Below are 12,188 nucleotides of genomic sequence, written 5' to 3'. Positions count from 1 at the left end.
GGAAAATGGTTTTGATGCTTAAGTTATTTCTGCCCTTTATTCCTCCTTTATTTCCAACATGAGAACATAGCTGGAAGCAGATGGGATTTGGAGTGAGGGAGACCATGTTCTAGTCACGAATACCTGAGCAATCGCCTCCCTCCTCTAACTCTCACCTTCTCATCTGCAAAATGGAGAGAATCATACCTTCCCCATAGGATTGTTGAAAGGAGAAAATGAAACAATGGATCAGGTAAAGCACCTGATTTAGGGCAGGTGCTCAATACGTATTAGTTGTCTTTCTACTTTTCAAAACATACAGATGGAACTTCTGGTTTCTGGTCTGGTACATAAGGAGCTTGAAAGTCACCACTCCATCCTAGCAACAAGTAAAAAGCTGAACACACTGAAAAATTAGCAACTTTTCTTAGATCCATAATAGAAGTGAGGTCACAGGGCAAATCACTGGCCCCCAAACTGGAGAGCATGACAGGCAAATACAGAGAATCACAACTTACCAAGGCAAAAGCCTCCATGGAAACCAGTGCCATGTTAGGGAAACCTGAACTGTAATTGATGAATTGCTGGAGGCTCAGTGTGGACAAATTAAAAACTCCAGGGGGATCCAGTCATCAGGGCACCCCGACACTTTTGTGAGTTTTGCTTCCTGGAGCCCCACCAGATTCTCACAGTGAATACTGGAGAAAAATTCTCTCATGCTTCTGGCAGGGGAAGTGGAAAGGAAGCCATTTTGAAATATTTAAGAGCATTCTGTTCTTAACAAGGTCTACTCTCAAGAGAAACTATTTAGCCAGATCCTCACCTGCTGGGGTTTTATCAGACCCTAACTGATTCCAGCTGTCGGTAGCCTTCCACATAGGTGAAGGGAGATACCAAACTCCAACCCCCTGAGACACCCTGTCTCACCTAAAATGAGGGGACTGCTGAGAAGCACTTGTGAAGTTCACAATTCAGAGGTACAGGCTCACTAAAAGATCCAGCCCTAATCCTAGGACTATAGAATGCTTCCCCTAACCCTGCAACTCACCACTTCACCAAAGGCCTATTTACAGTAGTTCCTTTTAGCCAGTACATCATGTCTGGCTATCAAGAAAAAATTAAAAGGCATAGTAAAAGACAAAAACACAGTTTGAAGAATCAGAGCAAGCATCAGAACCAGACTCAGTTATGGCAGAGATGTTGGAATTATCAGACTGGGAATTTAAAACAACTGTGATTAATTTGTTCTGGGCTCTAATGGACAAAGTGGTCAGCGTGCAAGAATAGATGGGCAATGTAAGCAGAGAGATGGAATTCTAAGAAAGAATAAGAAAGGAATGCTAGAAATCTAAAACACTGTAACAGGAAACAAAACAAAACAAAAGCACAAGAGAAATGAAGAATGCCTTTGATGGGCTTATTAATAGACATGGCTGAGGAAAGAATATTTCAGCTTGAGGATACCGCAATAGAAATCTGCAAAATTGAAAAGCAAACAGAAAAAAAGACACACACACACACACACACACACACACACACACACACACACACACACAAAACAGAACAGAATATCTGAGAACTATGAAACAACTACAAAAGTATAACATGTGTAATGGGAATACCAGAAGGGGAAGAAAGAGAGGAAGGGACAGAAGAAATATTTGAAACAATAATGACTGAGAATTTCTCCCAAATTAATGTTAGACACCAACCACAGATCCAAGAAGCTCACAGAATACCAAGCAGAATAAATAGCAAAAAAAAAAAAGCTACACCCAAGCATATAATTTTCTAACTAGAGAAAATCAAAGATAAAAAAATCCTGTAAAAAGTGGGAGAGAAAAATTCTTAACCTATAGTGGAGCAAATATAAGAATTATATCTGACTTCTCCTCAGAGACCATGCAAACAAGAAGAGAATGGAGTGAAATATTTAAAGTGTTGAGAGAAAAAAAAAAAAAAAACTCCACCAACCTACAATTCTGTACCCTGTGAAATTAACCCTCAATAATGAAGGAGAAATACTTTCTCAGATAAACAAAAATTGATTGAGGGAATTGTTGCCAGTGGATCTGCCTTGCAAGAAATGTTAAGTTCTTTAGAGAAAAGGAAAATGATGTAGGTTAGAAACTTGGATCTACATAAAGGAAGAGCATAGGAGAAGGAATAAGTGAAGGTCAAACAAAAACTTTTTTTTATTCTTAAATGATATAATAGTTTGTTCATAATCATATTAGTCACAATGTATTTGAGCATGGGTGAATGGATCAATAAACTGTGGTACATTCAGACAGGGGAATATTATCCAGTGCTAAAAAGAAATGAGCTATCAAGACAAGACAAGACATGGAGGAATCATAGATGTGTATTACTAAGTGAAAGAAACCAATGTGAAAGGTTACATACTGTATGATTCCAACTATATGACATTCTGGAAAAAGCAAAATTATGGGGACAGTAAAAGGTCAGTGGTTGCCAAGGGCTTGGGGTAGAGGGATGGATGAATGGAAAAAGCACATAGGACTTTTAGGGCAGTGAAACTACTCTGTATGATATTATAATGGTGGATACATGTCATTACATATTTGTCCAAACCATAGATTGTACAACACCAAGAATGAACCCCAATGTAAGCTATGGACTTTGGGTGATTATAATGTGTCAATGTAGGTTCATCAATTGTAACAAGTGTACTGTTACCCAAAAAACTGGGTTTGCCTCTTGGTGGGTGTTGATCCAAAAGATGCAATCAAGCCAAAGATTGGGAGAAGGAAGGATTTATTACTTGCAGCAAGTAGGGAGAACGCCGGGGATCTTTCCCAAAGCAGTGTCTCCATGAACAGCAAAATTGGGGAAGTTTTAAGCTGAGGGTACATGTATATTCATGAAAGGGCTTGAGCAAATGAGAATTCAGCATAGAATTGGGGCAAAGGTCCACAGAGACCGAGCTTTAGTTGAAGTCAGGAGGGCCAGAAAAAATCAACATCATCAGGCCTTAGGTTTCAGTCTATCTGGAGGTTGAGGCTTCAGGCTAATCTTTACCATTGAAAGAGAACTGGGAACCCTTACAACTGATGTATTACCTTTACTATTGTTACTTCTCTTGTCTGATAATGGTCATTTGTTCCTGCATTCTTTTGTTCCCTTAAGACCATTAATTACTGAGACCTGTTCAGGGACATGCACTGAGACCGGGCTTAGATCACAAAATGGCTTAGGCCAAAATGGCTTCTCTTAAGTCAAGAAAACCATGCCTGGTTCTCTTTCTCTGAGATCCCCCTACCCTATCTGCTCACAGTACCACTCTGGTGGAGGATGTTGGTAATGGGGGAGGTTATGTGTCTCTGGGACCAGGATGTGTATGGGAAATTTCTATACCTTCTGTTCTGTTTTGCTGTACCCTAAAATGGCTGTAAACACTAAAGTATATTAAAAAAAAGAATGGGAAAAGAATAAAAAATAAAACATTTTGATGAGATTGAGATGTGTTAGCCCATGGCTGTTCTTCAGTCCACTAAAGAGGACTCCGGCCAGGTCTGCCCAGTTCCCCATCTTCCCTGAGGCCTTGCCAAAGGCAGTGGGGCTTCTATGAAGGAGATTTCAGAGAGGAAGCGGAAAGAAGGGTGATAAGAGGTTGAGGACCCAGAAGGCTGTTAGAGCTGCTGGAGTGTTTTGGGAGGAGAACTACGGGCCACTCAGGAGCAGCGGTGCTGGTGGGGACAGCGGCCGCCTGTCCCCTTTCACGGCATTTGAGAAATCTGGGTACAAATGAACTTATTTATAAAACAGAAACAGACTCACAGACATAGAAAACAAACTTATTGTTACCAAATGGGAAAGGGGGTGGGGGAGGGATAAATTAGGAGTGTGGGGTTAGCAGATATACACCACTATCTACAAAATAGATAAACAAGGACCTACTGTATAGCACAGGGAACTATATTCAATATCTTATAATACGCTATAATGGAAAAGAATCTGAAAAAGAATATATATAACTGAATCACTGCACTGTACACCTGAAACTAACACAACATTGTAAATCTACTACACTTCAACTAAAAAAGAAAGAAGGATCTGAGGAATTTTGAAATTACCTTCTTTTGCATGGTCTATTTATTCACTGTTGTTTCTGGCTATTATCTGATCCCAGAATCAGTTCAGAGCAGAGCGTCCTGGGTCATGGCTGCATATGCACTTATATCTACCTTCCCCTGGGTCTGGTGGGAAATACTAAGACAGGTTTCTACCTTTCCTTGGTACCATCCCTGTTGCTAGATATGAGTAAAGAACATATTGAACAACCATTTGGAAATGCAGGCTTCAAGTTCTCTGGGTTCTCCTTACACAAGTAGCTTCCAGACCTGTTGATTAACCTTTTGACACATCCTTTACTTTTTTCTCTCCCTCTTCATCTCCTACTACCAAATCCCGACAGTGGCCTCCCAACGCATCTTCTAGCCTCCACTCTCTTTGTTGCCAGCCCATCCTACACACAGCTCCTGGACTAGTCTTCCTAGAGTACAGTTGGTAAACTTTCTCTAAAAAGCCCGATGATAATAAATATTTTAGGCTTTGAGGGTCACTGGGCCTCTGTTATGATGGCTCAGTTCTGCCATGGCAGAGCAAAAGTAGCCATATTTTGGGATAACTTGTGACGCAGCAATAGTGACCAGAACAATTTTTATTCAGGTTCTTGAGAAAGAAGACTTAGCCTGGTTGATTTTGTTCTTCAGGTTACCAGCCAGTCTGTCGCCTGTATTTGGGTTAGGTGCCCATCCCAATGCCCTCACCTGTGGCTGGGGACCCTGGTCATGAGAAACAGACATGGGGCCTTAAAAGAGGCTCTGGATAGGAAGCTGAGTAAACACGTGTGGCCCGTGCCCCTTAACTGGCTCCAACCCACCTTCCAAACTTTTTCCATTGATGCCCTTAGCCAAGCACAGCTTCTCCTGCTTTCCTCACTCTGTGGACTCTCCTCCTTTGCCTTCTGCCCTCAATGTTCTTGCTCCAACACCTACCTCCACCCACTTCCAGAAGCTGCCCAGCTGTCAAGGCCCAGCTGAAATGACTCTTTTCCCCAGCTGGAAGCCATTGTGTTCTCTCTTCTGAACATCCATACCACACTTTATTTCTATCTCTTTTAAGACACTTTCTGTTTCTGTCTTACACTTTTGTCACTTCTAGTATAAGTTGTCTGAAAGCAGGACCCAGGTCTGATTCATATGTGTATCCTACAGTTTGTGCCGAAAATCCGACTTAAAAAATCACAGATCCTCAGGAACGGTTGCTCAGAGAATGAGTGGATGAACCAATGTAACTGTGATGGAGGCCCATTTTGTCACCTGAGAAGCATGGGTAGGAGACCATTTAGCAGGAATCATGGAATATAATAATACAACAGTTGTTGAATACTTACTGTGTTCCAGGCATTGCACTAAGAGGGTTTACGTGGATTTTTCTCCTTTAGTTCTCACAACAGCTTGGTAAGGTCTGGTTGGGCTGCACCCCACAGACCTGCAAGCCCTGTACGTGCCCAGCCTCAAGACCCAAGAAAGAGCCCAGAGTCAGCGACAGAGACATCAGTGGTTTAATGGTTAGGGGATCTTACACGTCTGAAGCAAGGTCCTGGAGCGACATCCCACCGCCTGCAGCAGAAGGCAGGCAGACCATGGAAGTAGTCTTTGCTCCCCGGGGAGAGGCAGAGGTTACCAGTTATAGGGGGAATTGACGTCAGTTGGCTCCTCGGTTACCAGGGAAACCAGCAGAGAAGCACACCCCTCACAGCCCGTTTGAGAAGCTACCATAGTAGAGAAGTTCTGGTGGTCCAGTGGTGAAGAATCGCCTTCCAATGCAGGGGACGCGGGTTCGATCCTTGGTTGGGGAACGAAGATCCCACATGCCCCGGGGCAACTAAGCCCGCATGCTCTGGAGCCCACGCACCGCAGTGAAGATCCCGCCGTGCCGCAACTAACACCCGACGCAGCCAAATAAATAAATAAATATTTAAAAATAAATAAATAAAGATTAGAACAATCACTAGCTGGGGCTGGGGGCTCTATGATTAAGAAGGCAGGTCAGTCCAGTCAGTTATGTGAGTAGGTGTAGGTGAAGCAGGCACTGGTCGAGCAGGGGATGTACAGAGAGCAAGAGAACAGCCATCTTGGGTGGCCTGATCAGACAGGTCGAGACAATGATTAAACTCACTTACAGATGGGTTTAATAAGGCCCTGAATGGTTAAGACCTTGCTCAAGGACATCCAGCTAGTGGCAGAGATGGGATGCAAACCCAGGCAGCCTGACTCTAAGACCCAAGCTCCAAACCACCTCACTCTGCTGTCTGGGAAGTTCACTTGGGATTTACCAGGGATGTGGGGATATACATCATCATGCTGTCATTCCTACATGACGCTGACTCTTCCGTGCAGGGTCCCCTGTTATTCCGGGCAGGCATGGAATGACTTGGGAAATCTAGCTTTGGGCCTTTCAGAGTCCAGGATAATTCCCAGTCACGTAGCACCAACATTCATTTCCCAAGGCGTTAGAGGCTCTTGGCAGGCAAGGTAGGTGCAGTGAGGCCCAAATGAAAGAAGAGAGGCAGAAGGCCAGGCAGGAAATGAATCTCTGCTCTGCGGAATCTCTCCCCATAGCCTTCCTTTTGCTGATTGGTCATGGACTTAACATCCTTTACCAGGCTGCTTCACAGTATGTTTCTGAAAAGTTTAAACGCTTTTTGCCATTCCATCATTGCATACCAGTTGAACCACTACTGTGTACCAGGCAGTTAAAACAATAAATTTAATCACCTAGGTCAACAAAAATAATGACGAAATAAGAGGTTTGAGGGAGTGAGAGGGAGAAAGCGAGTTCTGATACGTTTCTTACGCTCATGCCAATAATTAAATCTTTTCTTAAGAAGTGCCTTCCTTAGTTCTGCATTCCAGGTGAAAGTAGAATAGAAACCTCACCATTTTACTTGGCTAAAGCTGAACATTTGGCTACCCCATACACCAGTGTGTCCCATATATGTCTACCAAAGTGTCCTGTGATAACTGACAAAGGTCACACACCCCATTTCAGTGTTTATTCCTGAACCTGCCCCTCTGCCACGCCCCAGCCATCTCTTATTTGTTAGTAGGATATTCACATTACTGAAAGCCTGGCCCTGCCAACACTTTGCCCCTGCCCCTTCCCAACTTAGTGTGATTCCCTGACCCATCCTTTCAGAAGATGCCACAGTCCCCGTGCCCAATGCCTCCCATCTTAGTCTAGTAGAGCTAAAGGCTCAGGAACCCCCTTGTTTGCCCTTCTGCTGGCCACCACTATGTTTATAACAGAGACACACGTCATCCTAGAACTGACTTAGTGGGGGTCACCTAGGCTAAATGTTTACACTTATTTATGTATTTTTAAAGTTATATTCCGATTTGGCAAGAACATGCCTGCACATGCACACACACACATGCACACACGCCTGCACACCATTTCAGTATAAATTAGATTTTGGACAAGTCTCCTAGAGCAGCCAGAAACGCCCTAACCTACAACTGGGCAGTCACGTTGAGAAGCAGGGCTCCAGGATGAAAAACAACCTTTGCTGAAAGCCAATGAACAGCGGCTATTTGGTCCTCGGGAGGACTGAGTCTCAGCTTTCCTAAATGCATGTCCTACCAAAGAATTCTGCCAAGCTTTCCCTGGATCATTATATGGCCCATTTATTGTTGTAAACAGGTATGTGACATTGTGATCCTATTCCAGACCCTATTTATAGCAACCTCATACCGAATAGCTCAGGGATAATTATACTATCTTGCCCTTTGTAAGAACCTTTCAGCAAAAGATTTCAGAGAATTTTATCAAACAATCCCACTTCCTCTTCCTCCCATTTGACAGGTAGAGAAGCTGAGGCATGGTGAAGCCAGAAGCACATAGTCAAAAGGTGAGTCAGAGATGCAACAGGCTGCGCCTGGTTACACCTTCTTGCTCACATATGCTTACCCCCCACCGTCACAGACTTCCTGGAAAGGGGGAGATTCTTTTTGACTTATCTGGTGAGTAAACATCGCTATGAGCTTTCAAAAGTTTCCCCAGGTCGGAGGAGGTTGTGTCTCTGAGAAGGAAGTAAGAAGAAAAGGGCCCCCTTGGTCAACACCTGTTTCCCTGTGCAGGTTTATTTGCAGCCCTCAGAATCCAGCCTCCTCCTATTGTGATCTGTTGCAATACCTTTCAGCAGTTTCTTGGCAAATTACTGCTTAGAAGTCCTGCAGTGTCACATCGCTTTCCCCACCCAAATCCTACCCCAGTTTGTAACAGCAAAACTATTTGGGATGGCGGGGTCGTCTGTTTCACCCGCTGTTATATTATCCCGTGTCCATGAAGATAAGCTTTGCTAAACTTTTTGCCCCTCCACTTTACACACTGCCACCAGCTCCTTGTCTGGTCTCTTTCCCAGGGACGCTGTTCACTCTGTCCTAGTCTGAAGGGAGAATTTGGAGCAATGACATTTCTCCCTCTATCACGAATGAGACTTACACTTGTCAAGATCTCACAGAACTTAGGATTTATAGAGTTAGGGGGAAAGAAGAAATGCTCCTGAGGATAAGAAAATAGAGGGATCTCTGATTCCATAGAAACAACCATTACACTAAATTCCAAAACAACTTCATCTGTTGCCAACTGGCGATCATTCCTTTCCATTTTCATAGTAAGAAACTGTATGAATATATTTTTAAAAGGTAGGTGTGAGTGAAAGCGGGTTTGGTTTCCATTTTTTCCTTTGGTCGGTAATAAGCTATGAATGCTTTCTTTAAGAATATTTGTAAATGTGCCCAGAGGTTGGTGAAAAATAAGAACATTTGATACAGCAAATAATACCAGTTTTGTGTTCTCCTGGAAGTTCCCCAAGTTTGGATCCTAAGCTAGAATCATTTTCTCCAATATCTTAAAAGACTACATAAAATAAAAGGTAGAGAAACTTGGTATAACCTGGGAAAGTAATGTTTACAAACAAATCAAAGAACTTCTCAATGTTCTGTAGATAAGCGGAACTTGAGGGGAAAAAAAATCACATTCAGAAAAAAATCTCTGAGCAGCTAAAATAGTTGTGACAAACCCCAAGCACTTAAGCATCCCTGACTAAGAGGGAGACCCCCTCCATCATTCTTCAGGGCTTATTGGCTCTTAGTTTGCACACATTCCTACAAGACATGGTGTCTGATGTTCACGGACAATTTGAAAAAGGGTGATTGATGCAAGCAGGGCTCACATAACAGAAGTGACAGCTAGGAGTGACAGCTAGAGAAGAGAAAAAAAACTATTATGTGAAAGCATAATTTAAGAATTACTAGCCATATTACTCGTCCATAAAAAGAAACGAAATTGAGTTATTTGTAGTGAGATGGATGGCCCTAGAGTCTGCCATACAGAGTGAAGTAAGTCAGAAAGACAAAAACAAATACCGTATACTAACACATATATATGGAATCTTTAAAAAAAAAAATGGTTCTGAAGAACCTAGGGGCAGGACAGGAATAGATATGCAGACATAGAGAATGGACTTGAGGACATGGGGAGGGGGAAGGGTAAGCTGGGATGAAGTGAGAGAGTGGCATGGACATATATACACTACCAAATGTAAAATAGATAGCTAGTGGGAAGCAGCCGCATAGCACAGGGAGACCAGCTCGGTGCTGTGTGACCACCTAGAGGGGTGGGATAAGGAGGGTGGGAGGGAGATGCAAGAAGGAGGAGATATGGGGATATATGTATATATATAGCTGATTCACTGTGTTATACAGCAGCAACTAACATAACAATGTAAAGCAATTATACTCCAATAAAGATGTTAAAAAAAAAAAAAAGAATTACTAGCCATAACCATCAGCATGATTCATTAAGAAAAAGTTAGATCACGTTCATCACCCTCTGTATGTAATCCCTTTTGGGTTTTCTGTCAAAAGGTGGTTACAAGGGTGAGCTGCAAGCATGTGAAACATTCCCGTAGGTGGACCGTGACCTCATTCAACAAGGAAGGCTTCCCCGGGCTTATTTAACATCCTTCCGGACTCCTGCTGATGAAGGGCGAGACGATGGCTTCCTGCCTGACTCACTGGCTCTTTACAGGCAGCTGCTGGCTTCTCAGGCCGCTTCCCCTCCAGTAAAAAGGGGGAAGAAGCTCACCAGTACTCGGTAGGGAGCCCGGGAGACCTTTGATGGCAGGCTCTAAAGCAAGGCCCGCTTCACAATAGGGCAATTACGCTTTAGGCTAATTGGTGCAGAGACGCTGTAAAAGCATCTTTTTGGAACACAAACAAAATAGCACGAGGGTGTTGGTGTTTGGCAGCAACGCTACAACACTTAGAGACACAGGGGAAGCCCACGTGAAGTCTGGAGATGGGCCAGGCCTCGCACCAGTCCCGGGCCAGGTAGGACCACGGAGGGGGCGGCCTCCGGTTGACCCCTTGCTAGCTTCTTGGTCCGTCGACAACCTCCCCACCTCCCGCCAGCCCCGCAGCACAGCCCAAGCAGCCTGCCAGACACCCTGAGGGGCAAGTGTCTTAGAGGCACTCAAGCGATCGGAGAAAGAGCCGGGTGACGGCCAATTTCCTCTGCGCCGCGTCCCTGCCGCCCATCCCCCGCCCACCCTTCCTTCTCCTTCGGAGGCCAAGGCATCTTCTGGGGCCTCGTGTGCGATACTGGAGATGCCTGCGTGAGGGTGGGAGGGGCCGTTTTAAAATACGAGGGAGGTTTTTCTCCCCAGTTTCCTGACTCCAGTCTGTGAAGCCACCTGCCACATGTGGTCACTGAGCAGCTGAAATGTGGCTAGTGCAAACGGGTGTGCCCGGAGTGTAAAATATACACGGAAATTCAAAGACAGTGCAAAAAAAGGGAAATTATCTCATTAATAACTCTTTTTAATGCTGATGGCATATTGACATGATAATGATTTGGATATATTGGGTTAAGTAAAATATGATAGTAAAATTAATTTCACCTGTTCTTTTTATATTTTTTAATGAGGCTACTAGAAGATTGAAAATTATCCATGTTTGTGGCTTGCCTCTGTGGCTCAGATGAACTTTTTACCGGCTGGGGCTGCTCAGCCTGGCCATCCTTGGGAAGGCAGCGGCTCGAAGGGAAAGGGGTCTTTGATAGACTTTCAGCTTCAATAATTTGGGCCGATTGGGGACAGATCCTGGAGAATCTTTGGCAATGACATAGGGCAAGGCTCCCCAACCCCGCTCCCAGCCTTCTCAGATCTGGTGAGGACTCCTCAGCTTGGAGGGAAGGAGGTGAGAAGGTTGGCGGGGAAGTGAGGAGAGCTTAGGTTCTGGTGTGTCCCAGAGAAAGGGAGAAGAGACCAACCCACTGCAAATATATGTTTAGCATCTGGCCTGTGTGCCTAAGATACTGTTCTAAGGTGCTGGGTTCCTACAGTGAAAAGCAGCCGGAGTCCCTGTCTCCACAGTGTGTGAGACAGAGACTAAATGGGAACAAATAAATAAGAAAACTACAGGTATTGCTAAGTGCTACAAAGACTCTCTGATGGGTTTGTGGGCCTGGTGAGCACGGTACTAATTGGGTCCCAGTCTCCTGCCCTTTCTGCTAAATGAACTTTCTAAGAATGCCTGGTCCTAGTCATTTTAGCTCTTTACAATCCTTTTTAAAAATAGTTTTTTGTTTTTTTTTTAAGCAGTTTTAGGTTCACAGCAAAAATGAAAGGAAGGTACAGACATTTCCCATATACTCCCTCCCCCGCCCCCATGCACAGCCTCCCCCATTACCGACATCCCCCACTAGAGTGGCACATTTGTTACAACTGATGAACCTACAGTGACACATCATAATCACCCAAAGTCTGTAGTTTACCTTAGGGTTCATTCTTTTTATTTTTATTTTTTTAAAATTTTTATTGGAGTTTAGTTGATTTGCAATGCTGTGTTAGTTTCAGGTGTACAGCAAAGTGAATCAGTTATACATATACATATATCCACTCTTTTTTAGATTGCTTTCCCATATAGGCCATTACAGAGTACTGAGTAGAGTTCCCTGTGCTATACAGGAGGTCCTTATTACTTATCTATTTTATATATCGTAGTGTGTATATGTCAATCCCAGCCTCTCAATTTATCCCTCCTCCCCTTACCCCCTGGTAACCGTAAGTTTGTTTTCTACATCTGTGACTCTACTTCTGTTTTGCAAATAAGTTC

At 43.8% G+C, this 12,188-nt stretch overlaps 1 long non-coding RNA gene across 1 annotated transcript in view; it reads right to left on the bottom strand.

Moving 5' to 3' along the window:
* Positions 1–5,665: 5,665 nt before the first annotated feature.
* LOC130705565 (uncharacterized) overlaps positions 5,666–12,188 on the bottom strand; it is a 47,622-nt gene continuing 41,099 nt past the window's right edge. The window contains exon 3 of the long non-coding RNA XR_009005849.1: positions 5,666–5,949. This is a non-coding gene — a long non-coding RNA (uncharacterized LOC130705565). The remainder of the gene's footprint in view (positions 5,950–12,188) is intronic.

This window comes from Balaenoptera acutorostrata, chromosome 17 (genome assembly GCF_949987535.1).
Source record: "Balaenoptera acutorostrata chromosome 17, mBalAcu1.1, whole genome shotgun sequence".
Classification (NCBI taxonomy): domain Eukaryota; kingdom Metazoa; phylum Chordata; class Mammalia; order Artiodactyla; family Balaenopteridae; genus Balaenoptera; species Balaenoptera acutorostrata.
Note: the sequence above shows the minus strand (reverse complement) of the source record. Positions and strands in the feature narration are given on the sequence as shown.